The sequence below is a fragment of the Choristoneura fumiferana genome, chromosome 18, assembly GCF_025370935.1.
Source record: "Choristoneura fumiferana chromosome 18, NRCan_CFum_1, whole genome shotgun sequence".
Lineage (NCBI taxonomy): Eukaryota > Metazoa > Arthropoda > Insecta > Lepidoptera > Tortricidae > Choristoneura > Choristoneura fumiferana.
Genome location: NC_133489.1, coordinates 2,562,156 through 2,578,049, shown reverse-complemented (window position 1 = coordinate 2,578,049; position 15,894 = coordinate 2,562,156). Strand labels below are relative to the sequence as shown.

At 36.7% G+C, this 15,894-nt stretch overlaps 1 protein-coding gene across 5 annotated transcripts in view; it reads left to right on the top strand.

Annotated features, from left to right (window-relative positions):
• HisT (Histamine transporter) overlaps window positions 1–15,894 on the top strand; it is a 112,537-nt gene that overhangs the window by 49,272 nt on the left and 47,371 nt on the right. The gene's annotated exons all lie outside the window — the stretch shown is intronic.

Sequence of the window (15,894 nt, the reverse complement as noted above, 5' to 3'; positions counted from 1 at the left end):
TGTACTTATTTATGATTAATTTACCTTGCAGGACATCTGCTTGAACCGTGCGTGGATGCCAACCTGGATCCACGTAATATCAGCGTCGAGCCACCTTTAGTGACCCGGCAAGTGCTGAGTGGACTCCTTTTTCGCATTAGTATTTTACCTTTAATTTATCATTTTTTTTTTCATTTTAGCATGAACATGTCTGTACCTAATTCTTACTTATGCGAAATAAAGATTTATTATTATTATTATTATTATTTATTATTAACTGCTGAAGATAGATTGTAGCGTCCCTCACGCTGTACAACGTATTCACAAAGACAAATACATCTATAAGTACAGTTAAACTTACCCCATATCTTCCATTCAGTCACTATGAATATGATATTGTAATTTTATTGTTTATTCGATTACACCTCTTCATTTTGGTCAACGCATTAAGATTAAATAAGTCACATCATAAAGGAAATTTCCGCTTTTTTTCACTCACTATTGTATTTTGAGTTGGAAAATTAGATCACTTTAACTGTCTTTAACCGGTAATAGATTCGAAAAACTTTTGTTGCGACACTAAAATTAACTACAAATTGTTTTGTACAGTTACCAACTAATACCTAGGTCAAGTAACGTTTTTATCTTTCAGCGTTAAAGCATAACCACATTTTTTATTTCTCCACGTCTTATTTTTCACTGATAAAGTTTTAAAGAACTGAGTCTCAAGATACACTGCATTTATGTTTGAATAGTTCTATAATATTAAAAAGAATAAGTTTCAAAAGGCGTGTTTGAGTTCTGTGCCAATTTTCGCGAACACAATCACTAAGTCCACGTGGCTAACAAAGTTATTGCTGTGCCGTGATTACGGCAATTGATTGCAGACAATCGGTCTCGTCCCTTATCATTATTATCGTCACGGTAGCGGACGCAAGCTACATCCATACAGCCTCGAGGCGAGGAAAACGAAAACTCAGTCATCGGCGAACCGCCGCGCCAAACGCACGCCCTCGCGCCATCTTGGAAAAAAGCGCGCGAATTGACAATAATAAAACTTAGCCTTACAACGACAATAAACCTTAGTATATAGTAAACAACGTGCCAAAACACGACAATATTTAGTATTTAGGATGAGTGACACTAAAAACATGGAAGTATGCGGCAGTGTTATGGACGGTGTCGCAGAAAAAGGGGGGGTTTTGGAATCACCGACCAAAAAAGCAACGGAATACAAAGTGTATTCCATCAGATGGATGGTTTTGTTCATCTTCGTATTTTATTCTGCCTCTAACTCGTTCCAATGGATCCAGTACAGCATCATACAGGATTCTGTGGTCAAGTACTATGGGGTATCGAGCATCGTCGTATACTGGACGTCGATGATTTACATGATTACGTATATCCCGCTGATTTTTCCGGGTAGCTGGCTTCTGGATAAAACTGTGAGTTTAATGATAGTTGTCATTGTTATCATCTCTCACGTTTTCATCAATTCGTCATTCAAAGTCTTTTATAAGGCCGTTATTTTGAAAATTGTTTGACTGAAAATATAAACTAAGTAAATACTTAATCACATGCACTCCATACTCGTTGGTCATTAATTAACTGCCGTCGTCAAAATGAGTTTTTCCGTTCGTAGTAATTAGCAGTTTAACAAGTAGAACCTAGGAATGAAAATCAGTATTCTCGAGGAATATTTCGTTAACGAATACGTGCCTACTTTGATATGTCTGTGATGGGATGTAAGTACCTATATCTACCATTAGACCACCTATTTTTACCTTTGACGAGCTCCCGATGATCCGACGTCATTATCAAATACTCAAAAGATATATCACGGTTTATAATCCGTAACAAATATACATACCTCACATCCTCATCTTTACTAATATTATTATAAAATCTAAAACTATCTCTTTATATCTTACTCGCTTAGATAAAATTTGGTATGGAGATGAGTTGAGACTCAAGGAAGGAAATACGATATTTTTTGTCCCGGAAAATTGCATAGGTGCCGCGGAATAATGATAAATCAAAATCAATGATCAAATATCTACCACCGGTTCAGAAAAACCTTTGTTGAGATGAACCCCACTAAAAACCCAACGAGGTATATATTTTTAAACAGATTTACAATTCAACAATACAATGATTCTTTATTGAACACCACAATATAGTAAGCACTACAAAAACAGAAGTACAAATTACACATTACATTATTTTAAATTTATTATACATAGAGACTGTATCCTGCAGACAAACTGTGTAAACAGTTTTGCAGAGGGCTACGAGCATAAAAACTATGTAAAAATAATGTCAAATAAATACTTTTTTATTCATTCGACCAAATACAATGTTAATCGTATTTAATTAATAATTTATATCACAAGTAATTGACACAATTACAGTTTTAACACAGGTTTGGAAATAAGGGATAGTCAGCAAATGAGGGCTATCGTTTTTTGTGTTACTAGATGGCGCCACTGTTGCGTGAGGTTTTTAAGTATGGCTTTCAAAGTCTATTATTACGGGCGTGAAAACAAAGTTTAGATTAAAATCATATTTAATACATCTTAAAACCGTACCATAAAAATATCAAGCAACCACAGTCTTGCGTAGTCCCGTTTTGTTCGGAAAAAAGGCAGGACAAAAGTTTCGACAGACAAAACTGTCTAAAAACACAGACATTCATTGCCCCTTCTCACATAATTGCCATAATTAATTTCAGATATTGCAAAATATTAACAAAATTATTCTAATTATAAATAAACCCGCGTAGCTCACCCAAAAACTATGAGATTTGACATTTCGGAGACCTCACGCTACACTAGCGCCTCTAGCGGCGAATTCATACGCGATAGCCCTCATTCCCAAACATTACTGTCCATGACTATGATCATTAATTTTGTATACGCCTTCGATATGTCCACTTGACGATAGGTTTTTTTTTTAAATTTATTTCCTCTAATAAACAGAATACACTTTTAAATAAATTATCTGCCAAACTGTATGACAGTTTTTTGGCAGAAAAAATAAACTCTCTAACACTGGTCTTAATCCAAATCCTTAATTTTTTTCTTTTCTTATTTTAATTTTGTATCTGTTTTGATCAGTAATATTATTGTGTAATATGACTATGTAATTAAATAGTACCTATCCTATCATTACAAATTGTTCCTACTTTGATTATAGGTAATACTTGAGTCAAAAAATATAATCTTTTGTTTTCGAGCCTAAAGCCTAAACCTTAGTCCATCCATTACAAGAAAGTTATAAACGAAATCTTGTTTTTGTTACATAACGATACAAGAACTAGGTGCAATCTTAAACGTTTTTATTACATTCATAGTACTTTACCACGCTACGGTGATTTAATATCAATTTAATTACTTTTGACCAAGTATTCGATACCTACTTTCCTAAAGCAGTTAGGCCTACACTAAGCAGCGAAGCGACACAGCGAGGCTGGTACGTCAAAGGATTATAGCAGACAGGAATGATTTTGTATCTTTTTTTAACCTCGTAAGACCCACGTCAAATTTTGATCATTAGAATTAAAAACTTAATATCAATTAGTGAAATTGACATTAGCTTTGACGTATGTCCTGAATTAAGGACGTTGGGCTTTACGAGGTTGATGTCAGGTTGTCCAAAATGAACAATTTCAAACGTTAACTACGAACTTAATTTCAGTCAATAACTAAAATCTGAAAACAAGATAAATCAGATTCTATTGGTTTTTCTTTCAGTTTATTAAAAATCCTTTCTCATAGTTCAATGCCATGAACGAGACTTATAATGAGGGCTATCGCGTATGAATTCGCCACTGGAGGCGCTAGTGTAGCGTGAAGTCTCCGAAATGTCAAATCTCATAGTTTTTGGGTGAGCTACGCGGGTTTATTTATAATTAGAATAATTTTATGAATATTTTGCAATATCTGAAATTAATTATGGCAAATATGCGTTGGCGGTGAAATTACTGGCATTTGAGGTATTCATCTTAGGCCTCTAGGTTGGCAACGCATTTGCAATACCCCTGGTGTTGCAGATGTTTATGGGCGGTGGTGATCTCTTACCATCGGGAGACCCACTTGCTCGTTGCCATCCAGTCAAACAAATAAATAAAAAAACTGAAATTTCATTTACTCAAATGTTGTATTGTAATGTAAATATCGGGTTGCAATATGGAAAAAACACGCTATATTAGTTCCACACGTAGACAACCATACAATGGACTGACAGTCTGACAATAAGTCTTCCGCTTTGTATTCTAGCTTTAAGCATTAATGTATGTCTATTCCTATGTCCTCTCGTAACTACTGAACAGCTGAACTGATTTTGGCAAATTATACGCCATTAGATTTGTCTTGATGACGCGAGTGACACTTGGTACATGAAATCCTTCAAAAATCAAAATGGCGGAGTTTCAAGTTAAGGTAAGGTATATTTTATACCTTAGGCTGCTATTTAAGAGTAAAACTACTAATAATTCTCAAGAAAACTTAGCCGTTAATATAGTTTTCCTTGAAAATTTGATAAAAGTACTTACTACCATCCTGAATTTTTTCAAACTATTCCACCTACCGGTTTAGATTTTAGTTAGAGCGGGGGAGGACGCTCGATTTTAATGAAAATTTGCATTTTAAAGTTGAATATTTCGCAAAAAAATCAATGAATCGAAAAATTGTCTTAGCAATTCCCTAATGGTTTTAAAAAACCTATCCAATGATACCCCACACTATAGGGTTGGACGAGAAAAAAAAATCACCCCCACTTTACGTCTAGGTACCCTAAAAAAATTTTTTTAATTTTTTATTGTACCATTTTGTCGGCATAGTTTACATATACATCCGTGAAAAATTACAGCTTTCTAGCATTGATAGTACCTGAGCAAAGCCGCGGACGGACGGACAGACAGACAGACATGGCGAAACTTAAGGGTTCCGTTTTTGCTTTTTTGGCTCCGGAACCCTAAAAAATATCATATTTATGTAGGCCAAATATGAACCGAATGCACAGATTTTGAATTCGCTCAAGTTTATTCAAGTGCTCTTCTAAAAGATGGGGGTAATGACAGCATAATCGAAAATGGGGTGCAGTAAAGTCTGGCTGATTTCCCGCAAAATTAGCCTAAGTTAGTATAAGTACGTAGTATTATTTTTTTATCTAAGCGTCGTCGGTGTCGGGGGACCGCTAAGATTAATACTTTAAAAAATACAACATATTATGTACTTTAGTTTCCTGTTAACCTTAGCGGTCCCCCGACACCGACGACGCTTAGATTAAAAAAAAATCTAGGTTCTTGTACTAAATTGACTTAGGCTAATTTTGCGGGAAATCAGCATAGTCCCCGCGGGATAGGGATAAACGAATTCTTCGCAGATGAAGTCGCGGGCAACAGCTAGTATGAAATAATTATAACCTACGTGTTAGACATTATCTTGAGTAGGTAAACATTGCGAGTAATTGAAGAATGATTAATTAAATCTTAACACTCAAGAAATTTACGAGTATTTCTCTGTTTACAGTAGATTTTCCATAGCAGATCTTGCATTATTTCATTTTATATACATATTTGTGTTATGTATGTGGTAAAGTTGACCATTTTTAACCCCCGCCCCGACGCAAAAAGAGGGGTTTTATAAGTTAGACCGTTATGTGTGTCTGTCTGTGGCACCGTAGCTTTTAAACGGGTGGACGGACTTGAATGCGTTTTTTTTTATTTGAAATGACAAAGTGACAAAGTCGGAGGTTTTCCAACTTCTTTTTGGTTAGGTTATTAATTTTGCAAATATATAACTCTTATCTATAATAGTGATGCAACGGATATCCGGCCAGTATTCGGTATCCGGCCTATCCGGCCACAATTTTACTATTCGGCCAAATACCGGATACTTGCCTACTATCCGGCCGGATACCGGATAGTAAAAAAAACTTAAAGTTATGATTAAAAAGTTGTATTTTATATGTATTTATCATTGTTAAGATCATTTTATAGATTCTAGGTTAATTAATTATACTGTACTGAAGTAAAAAGCGCGCTTGCTTTCGTTGATAGCCTACAAGTCAAAGAGTAGTATAATATACAGGGAAAATAGAGCCCTCTCTCGGCTCATTCATGCAGACGGTTTTGAAGCGCCGTCTACATTTCTTAACAAGTACCATTGATGTATAATATATCCATACGTATAGCTAGTCACAGGTATTTTTTTACTTTAATGGTTTTGCTTCCCAGCTCAAACCACATAAAAAGTAAAAACAGGGCTGCAAAGAGAAGTGAGACCGCTTGAATTCAGTCTTGTTAAGTTTAAACCAGCCTCACTTTTCCGTTTGCAGCACTGTCTTTACTTTTTATGTGGCCTGAGATTCGATTGTCACGTAGCCATCTTGTTCCTTGTTACGCGCGAATAGACTCATGACAGAGAGGGTTGCTAGTGTTGCTACACAAAAAAAATTAAATTGATAAAAAAAACAAATAAGTACATAAACATAAAAAAACTAGCACTAGTTTTAAGTCTTTATTGGCAAGCGAATTTGAAAGAATTACGTCAGAAAAAATAAGATAAACACACTCGTCCGTTTACGCCCGTCGTACGGCATCATCCGCCATAACCAGCCGTAACATTTGATTTGTCCTTCACTCAAACTCAGTACTCATTCCTCGTTCAAATTCAAATGTAAAAATATAATTCTATGGAATTAAACAATCGTGTAAACAAAGCCATTTTTCGCGATTACTCCGTAGTTACTTACATTTGAACGCCAATCCCGATCATATTCACATCTCAATGAACCCAGTATTGTTTTTAACAATCATTGTATCATTAAATAATTGTGTAAATATGTTTATTTTATAGAATTAATTGGAAGACGAAAATCCGTTATATTTGTCAAATTGACATGATAATTTTTTCCTCACCGAAGTCTGTCTAGTCTTTCGAAATTTAGTGCTGTACCTACAAAATTAATTATTTGATTGAACCAACCTTACCTACCGATAATTATGGCTGGCTCTGCAAATTCCGTCTGTCCCACTAGTCCCATTGAGTTGTCCCATCATGGGACAACTGAGACGATTTTGTCCCAGTAGTCCCATGGGACAATCCGTCCGTATACCTAAACTTGGAAGATTCCGTATAAAATACGAAATCCTTAGGAAAATATTACTTATTTTTTTCGTAATGGCTACGGAACCCTATTTTGGGCGTGTCCGACACGCTTTTGGCCGGTTTTTTCCTTTATAGTTAGGGAACGATAACTAGTAACAAGAATACTCGTATTATAGTGTGATTTCCATCAATATTACAAGTATTGTACCATGCGCTATTTATAAACCTAGCGTAGGCACCTGCGGCGTAGCTCCCCTGGAGGCTTGTAGCCGCGTAATCACATTTGCTTTGTGAGAGCTTTCGTAAAAGCATTAAGAATTGCCATGATACTTAATGGAGTTTGAGTATGTTAAAAATTATAAAGTATTGTAGGTCATCAATCATCTAATGAACACACTAAATATAGATAGTGTATTTTCCAATTACGTTCCTTGGATAAAATGTGTTTCTAGGTCTAAGTTGCACGTAAGTGGTGAAACCAAATAAAGTACAATAATGTGAGATCCAGCAGTTGAATTAAAATTCCAGGATTTTATTAAAGTCCCATTAGAATTCCCAAAAAAATACATTCTATATTTATTTTCATCCCAATCCATGGGAATGTCGGGATAAAAAGTAGCCTATGTGTTATTCCAAATGTCCAGATATCTACAAATCAAATTTCATCTAAGTCCTTGCCGTTTTAGAATGAAGGAGTATTTAACAAACGAAAATTCACGTGGGAATTCCCAAAATTGACATCAATGTTGTTTTAAAAATTACCATGCCAAGTTTCATGACTCTAAACCCAGCAGTAGAAATTTGAGATTTTATCCCGATCCGTTGGGAATATAGGGATAAAAGGTAGTCTATGTGTTATTCCAGACTCCCAGCTATCTACATACCAAATTTTAATCCAAATCTGTTCAGCCGTTTGAGCGCGAAGGAGTAACAAGCATGCACTCATACTCACAAAGTTTCGCATTTATAAGCTAGGAAACCCACTGACAGCGGAGGCGAAGTGGTGCGGCGCGGTGCGAAGGCGGTATAGGTTGTAATATTCGAGGTAACGTGAAAGAGGCCACACAGAATCCCGCTCGGGAAATAAGCGTGGCGCGATTTTCTTTGTGGCCTCTTTTACGTTAGCTCGAATATTACATCACAACCGGTACCGCCTCCGCGCTGCGCCGCACCGCTCCGCCTCCGCTGTCAGTGGGTTTCTATCTACTCAAGAGAGTTAATAACTATTATTTAATCTTAGAATTCCTTCGAATCTGGAAATTTAACTGCAAGCGAGGATTGCGCTAAGTGTAAGATTTAATGATACCGAACGGTGACAAAGATATAAAGTTCAATTTGCAGTAAATCGCTGCACACGGTTTTAGCAAGCGCGCACGTAGTTGTCACTTCACACAGTGTTGTAGAAACTTGGCCGAATCGCTGGACGAAAAATCGAATCTCGATTCGGCTTTACGTTTAGTTAATGAAAACAGTGTATAAGGTATACTGACGCGTTCTAACACTTGGTAGCATAATAAACGGTTGTGTTGCTCTGAGAATAAAACCTGGTTGTGATAATATCTGTAGTCTGGTGGTGATAATATTTCGGTTTGTGTGTGCTCTTACAGTGTGGAAGTGCAGCAGTAGCTAGCTAAAATTTAAATATATGGTCGCGGGTGAACAAAGTTATTATCTTTAGTTCATTGAAATGAACATTGCGATTCAAATAGGTAAGTACAGTCGGAGTAAAAAAAGGTTCGTCACCCTAAGATCTATTTTCCTTTGCTCAGTATGAGCGCTAATCTGCTTTACCGATTGAGTCATACTGTGTCAACCTGTCAACCTGCTAAACATAATAAGGTGACCATAGCAACCCTACCACTACACCTTGGCACTGACAAACACTGACAATTAAATTAACATTATTTTGATTGAAACTTTTCGGGAGTTCGCTGTCGTCTAGAAACTTTAACAGGGGTACGTGGAGCCATAAGTTTGAGAAACCCTGGATAACTGACGAAGGTTTTCCTACCCTCACTGTACGTATTATATAACACCCCTCTTTTTGCGTCGGGGGTTAAAAAGGGCGTTTATTCGAGCGTCTTACCGTTTCATTTTCATAGTCAACTAGGAACCCTTATAGTTTCGCCATGTCTGTCCGCCTGTCTGTCCGCGGGTAAGCTCAGAGACCGTTAGCACTAGAAAGCTGTAATTTGACATGAATATACATATCAGTCACGCCGACAAAGTTGTATAATAAAAAAATAAAAAAAGTAAAAAAAAAATTTTAGGGTACCTCCCAAAGCCTAAAGTGGGGGTGAGTTTTTTTTCTCGACTAACCCTATATTGTGGGGTATCGTTGGATAGGTTGGGTTTTGCGAAATATTTATGTTTAAAGTGCAAATTTTCATTGAAATCGAGCGTCCCCTCTAAAATCTAAACTTTTGGGTGGCGTGTCCGACATGCTCTTGGCCGGTTTTTTTACATAAGCCACAGTGTGTTGTATGTAAGAATTGTCTGTAGATTTTGATGTCGTTTTCAATTATTTTGTTTAGAATTCTTTAATTTCTACCAGATAATTAAACTGTTAAAATATTCCGCCATTTTTAGAGAAAATCCAAAAAATGAGACGGTTGAAACGCTCCAATAATCGCCCAAGAAGCTTTATAAAATTCGACAGTATTGTCACTACACTAAAAAAGCCGTGGTGGCCTAGTGGTTTGACCTATCGCCTCTCAAGCAGAGGGTCGTGGGTTCAAACCTCGGCTCGCACCTCTGAGTTTTTCCAAATTCATGTGCGGAATTACATTTGAAATTTACCACGAGCTTTGCGGTGAAGGAAAACATGGTGAGGAAACCTGCACAAATCTGCGAAGCAATTCAATGGTGTGTGTGAAGTTCCCAATCCGCACCTTATTCTGAAAGGAGGCCTATGCCCAGCAGTGGGACGTATATAGGCTGGGATGATGATGATTGTCACTACAGCTGTGACCATATCCGTAATATGCATGCGACACGGGCTGACGTTAATTAAAATTGTTCACCAACCAGGCTTGCAGGAATTCCTTTGGGAACGCAAGCGTATAATTATTTAGAGAGGTTTGTATTTGAAACAAATCTGTGAGTTATACTAAATTATTAAGGGGCTGTTTCACCATCCATTGATTAGTGTTAACTGACGGTTAAATGTGATGCCGTCTCTATTTGTTTTGTACGAATAGACGGAGACGGCATCACGTTTAACTGTCAGTTAACACTAATCAATGGATGGTGAAACAGCCCCTAATACTTATCACTTAGTACAGGCGAGCACATAAGCTTGCGAGCAAAAATTTGATCAAAAATATCTGAACACGCTTCTATGCCGTTAACAATAGAGTCGTGTTCAGATATTTTAGATCAAATTTTTGCTCACATGTTTATGAACTCGACTACACTTATTGCATAATAATAAATAACTTTAACATGATTTTATTATCGCATTCAAATTTCGAACATCTGTCAAAAATAAATCAATTTGATTGGTCATCAATTCTTACATCAGGCATCGAACGATATGCCGGGGCTGCGTCTAGTTTTATCTCTGAATTTAAAAAAACTTACGGATGGGTAATAAATATGACTTTGTGAGAAAAGTATTCATTTACCACTATTTATGATCTTCGGTTTAGCTTGTTGCAAAGATTAGTTTGTTTTGTTTGTAGCATGTGCGAAGATAAAACGTTGTCAACTCGTTTCATAAATCCACACTCCTATTTTACTGCTTTCCGTCATAATATTACAGTCACGTACTCGTAAACTACCACCTATAAAAATAGTCAGCAATGGTCTATCTGCACATCGTCGCATGGTAAATATAATACTCTAAGACGCCGAGCGTACTAGGTACAGAATTAAATGTCTATAATTATAAGAAATAATGATCAACTGACTACTAGTGAAGGACATCTCGCATTGTACAGAGACAAAAGGTGCGCCCGTTTGACAACTATTTTATTCGTCTGAAGAAATACGGTCTATTTACGCAAACAACAAAGAAACATTGTGGCATTTATCAACAGTGAATTGACTGAGTTTGAATGGACGCAATCGGGAGGAAAAAGTTGTAGTTTGTTTGGCGCTTTATAACTTGTTGATTATTTTTATTTGTTCATTAATGACCTGGCCGTGGAACTGAGCGACTGGTTCAATATAGCTCTGGATTGGGATATGTAGAGTTCAAGAGGAGAGGTCTTCGTGAAACAGTGGAACACAGATATAGACTAAGAACTTACTAAGAATGATAATATGGGGCATGTGACGACCCTATCGTCCGCTGGTATTGTGGTACACAACCATTAATATTCGCTTCCCTAAAACGACGGAACACTACACTTTTCGGAGCGCAGGTACATCTGCTGGTGCTTTATTAGGACTTGGAGTCTAAAGGAGCAAAAATTCTTGTTCTATTATCAACACAGACCCGGTCCCATTAGAGGTGTAGAAGTGAATTGAAGTTTCGGAGAATTTAGTTCTCATGCGCATTACCAAAAAGTCGCGAAGTTTTGTCAGCTTTGGCAAAATCGCATTCGTATCTCTGCCCAGAGGCATTATGTATGTATGTGTGTATATGTATGTAAATTCTTTATTGTACAAAAGAAAAGACACAAAATACAATTGGCATTATTGTTGAATGCTTTCGGAATCACAGTCGTTTTCTCACTTTTTTCTGTCACACGGTGTAGGATGAGGTTAGAAAGGGATGGTGAATGCGATCCCGAACATCATCGCGTTAGAAAACACGCCTCAGATGTCCGGGGCATTTCCGGCTATTGTTGCTCGACTCGTTGTTCTGATACTCCACGGTTCTCTATCGTTTGCCCGAATTTCATATGCCCGAATGTATCGTTTTCACGAATTTTCATTTGCCGTTAAGTAATTTATTTTTGAAATAGTAATTTCTTCAGAGTTGATATTAAACTAACCTAACCTACTACATTCTATATGATGACATTTAAAAAAATCCTGAAAACAGCACGGTTCTACATATTTTATGGTAAACGTTGGTACGGCAAGTGAAATTCCGGCAAATGAAATTCGGGCCAGTAATGGTAAACGGGTGGAACCATGGGGTTGAGAACGTAACAAGTTTCTGTTAAAAATTTAATTTTTAATAGACACTTTTTTTGGTTGCTGTACTTTTTGTTGACTGTACTTGCATTGTCATTTAAACTGCAAATCCGTTACAAATTCCAAGTCGGTACTATTAATCATTGAGGAGTTCCCTCCTGCGGAGACGATCCTGGCAGAACCACCAAGATGGCACTACCAGATTATTGTACTGTTACCAAATTTACATAGTTATGTCAAATTTTAAGTCAATTAGACTGCTGGAAGTGGTTTAAATTTAGCTTCCAAGATTTGACCCAAATAAATAAACAGGGCAAGCTAAAGAAAAGCTTGTTAAAAATATCATATTTCAGCAGTTTCGAAATTTTATTTAAAATTAGTTCCCTTATGGTCCCATACATTCCGGGATTCAGCTCTCTATCACGAGGCTTAATCCGGCTTAAGAGTTCTCATTAGTCAGGCATCTACCCCCATTCATACCCCCTCCCCTCATTCGACACCTTCACTAATGAAGCATTTATGGTGAGTGATATTTTGGTGTAAGTCCTTGTAACCCTCGGCTTAATTGAAACGTTAATTTGTAACGTTGCGTGCAGTTTCTAAAGTTTTGAGAGGTATTTGTAGCGTTTCCCAAATGCTTACTTTAAATACGGTATTTGACTATTTTTGTATATGTTTTTTAAATTAAAACTACACAATGCCTGTTATCAGAAATCAGAATCAGAATCGTTTATTTGCTAGAATACAGTATAAATGGTGTTACAGTCTTCTTGTCCATTGTATCCAGCCTGCATGCAGGCGTGCAAATTATTAACACATTAAATTTTACAATTATAATAATTATCGTTAAAATATATTATTCGTTATTATGTATTATTCGTTATCGAACAGCAAAATAATTTTCAAGCTACCATTACAAATAAGAAAGTTATAAAGGTTTGAAATTCAAGATTGGACAGAGATAGAAATACTGGCATGTGACGTCACACGCCAGTACCGCCATACTTGCTGCATAGAAAAAAGCGTTTGAGAAAGATACAGGTATATAGATTTTTCAAAAAATCACTATAAATCCAATTTTCAACCGATTTAAATTTTCTCTTCGCTAAACACTATCTGTTTATCTATATTTTCATAATAATATTAAGATATGGCAAAATCAGGAGTTGTCAAATACCGTATTATACGAATACGGTTCGACTTACTAGGTCAGAAAATAGAGCAAGTCAGAAACGGTCCAACTGGTTTCGATGTTTTCGGAAGATCTTTTTTAGGGTTCCGGGGCCAAAATGGCAAAAACGGAACCCTTATAGTTTCGCCATGTCTGTCTGTGTGTCCGTCCGCCCGCGGCTTTGCTCAGGGACTATTGCACGGATATATATGTAAACTATGCCGACTAAATGGTATAATAAAAAAATTAAAAAAATCTCTCTCTCTCTCTCACACATATATTTTTTGAACCAATTAATTTAGTAATAATATGAAATATAATATGTCTCACGAGACCTTAATTTTTATATTAAATGCTTGCGATTACTATAGTAGCCCAGAATGAGCGAAAATAACGCGTAGAGGACGTAACGCACATTTCAAAGTTGCCAAACGAGCCTCACTATACTAGCACGTGTACAGTCGAGTTCATAAACATTTGATCAAAAATATATAAACACGACTCTATTACGGCGTAGAGGCGTGTTCAGATATTTTTGAACAAAATTTTGTTCAGAAGTTTACGAACTCGACTGTACTAGCCTGCCACAAAAACACTCATTATAAAAACACATAGGTAGGTAGGTAGATAGTAAGACAGCCGGTGAAATTACTGGCACTTGAGGTATCCCATCTTAGGCCTCTAGGTTGGCAACGCAATACCCCTGGTGTTGCAGATGTTTACGGGCGGTGGTGATCTCTTATCATCAGGAGACCCACTTGCTCGTTTGCCATCCAGTCGAATAAAAAAAGGTAGGTTTAAAATAATTTAGTTTTTAGATTTTTTTTAATATGTGGCAAATAAATTATAGTCTTTTATGCACAATTACGAAACCTGTGGGAATGACAAACTTTCTGTATGTAAAAAGGCACTTTCCAAGCATGTGCATCGTAAAAATCTTTATTCAACAAATACCGCTATAGTAAAAACTAATCCAGATTAAAATGTAATCTCGCTAAATAAAGACCTCACTACGATGATGACATACAGACACGTTTATGTACGATTATTTACCTGCTGCTTTGCTCGCTTGATTTTACTATATTTCTATGGGGTTTTCCAAAAAAATACATCATTGTCTTCATTTGAGTTGTACTTACCTACTCGTGTGAAGACATCCGTTCAGCTCAACGGCTACAAAATTTGTTCACAGCGCGGATTTGTGAACCTTTCACTATAGTTTGTTGACGTCCGTGACAGGGGTTGTGTCAAATAGTAGATTGTACAAACAAGACCACAAAACCGGTACGGCGAGGGTGGATAGACACGTCGAGGGGAAAATGGGTTTAATGCTCGAGTTTTACACTCGATTTGATTGCGAGAAGATGATATAACAACAGTGGAAGCATGTTCTCTTACTAGGTACTCTTTATTTTTCATGCATTGCTAATATAATTATAAATATTTAGTATTATTAATTTATTTTGATTTATTTCATTGATATTTGTTTATATAAATTAAAAATTATTATAGAAATATGTAGAAACTTTTTTTGTTTGTGGCACAAGACTAGAGCATAAGAAGTCAATTTATGTCGAAAATACAAACTGAGACATGGATGCACAGAAAAACCAGAAAAAGAGACCAGCGCTGGGAATCAAACCCAGGTCCTCAGCAATCCGTGCTGCAACAAATTTGGAGTTGAAATAAAAAATACAAAAAGACTCCAAAAAACAAATCATAATTTGATTGCTTAGTAGCGACATCTCTTGTCTAGGTGAGAGCGGTTGGTTCCCGAAAGGTGTGACGTCTCTCGATGAGAGCGGAACATAGATGTCGCTAGTGCTGCTGCATAAGTAGCGTAGTAGAAATAAGCAACCTGAGATATGTATGCATAGGAAAAATTCGTGTCTAGATTCCTGCCCAGCGGTGGTGTAGGGGTTATTTATTATTTATTTATTTGACAATAAAAAATTACAGCATTACAGTAAAACCAATGCGCTGTAAAATTCAAATTATACTTACAATAAAAAACAATAAAAAAAAGTTATTTAGGGATTTTTATCTTTGCTTCCCTGAAGCGACGGAAGACCACATCTGCTGGCAACATCTGCTGGTGCTTAGCCGGCACTTGGAGTCTAAAAGAGCGAAAATTGTTGGCTCTATTAGACTCGAGCGGGCGGATAAAAACCTCGGCTCCCTTCAACCGACCCCGAGCTGCCTCGCGGATGTGCTCGAAGACCTTCTCTTCCGTCGTCTTCGTGTCCAACCGCGATAGGTTATATAGCACGCAGCACGGATTTCTGAGGACCTGGGCTCGATTCCCAGCGCTGGTCTCTTTTTCTTGTTTATAATATTTAGAATAAATAAATAATAGTCGGTCCCCATCATCGACTTGTGTCTAACCATGAAACTTTTTTTTGACGTCTTATTTGCCTTAACGCATGAACATACAAACCTCTTTGGAAAGACAAATAGAGATAAATATATTGCTTGACAACAACCATTATAAAAACCGGTCAAGCGTGAGTCGGTTTTTAATCTCCTATTATTACTATGATGTCA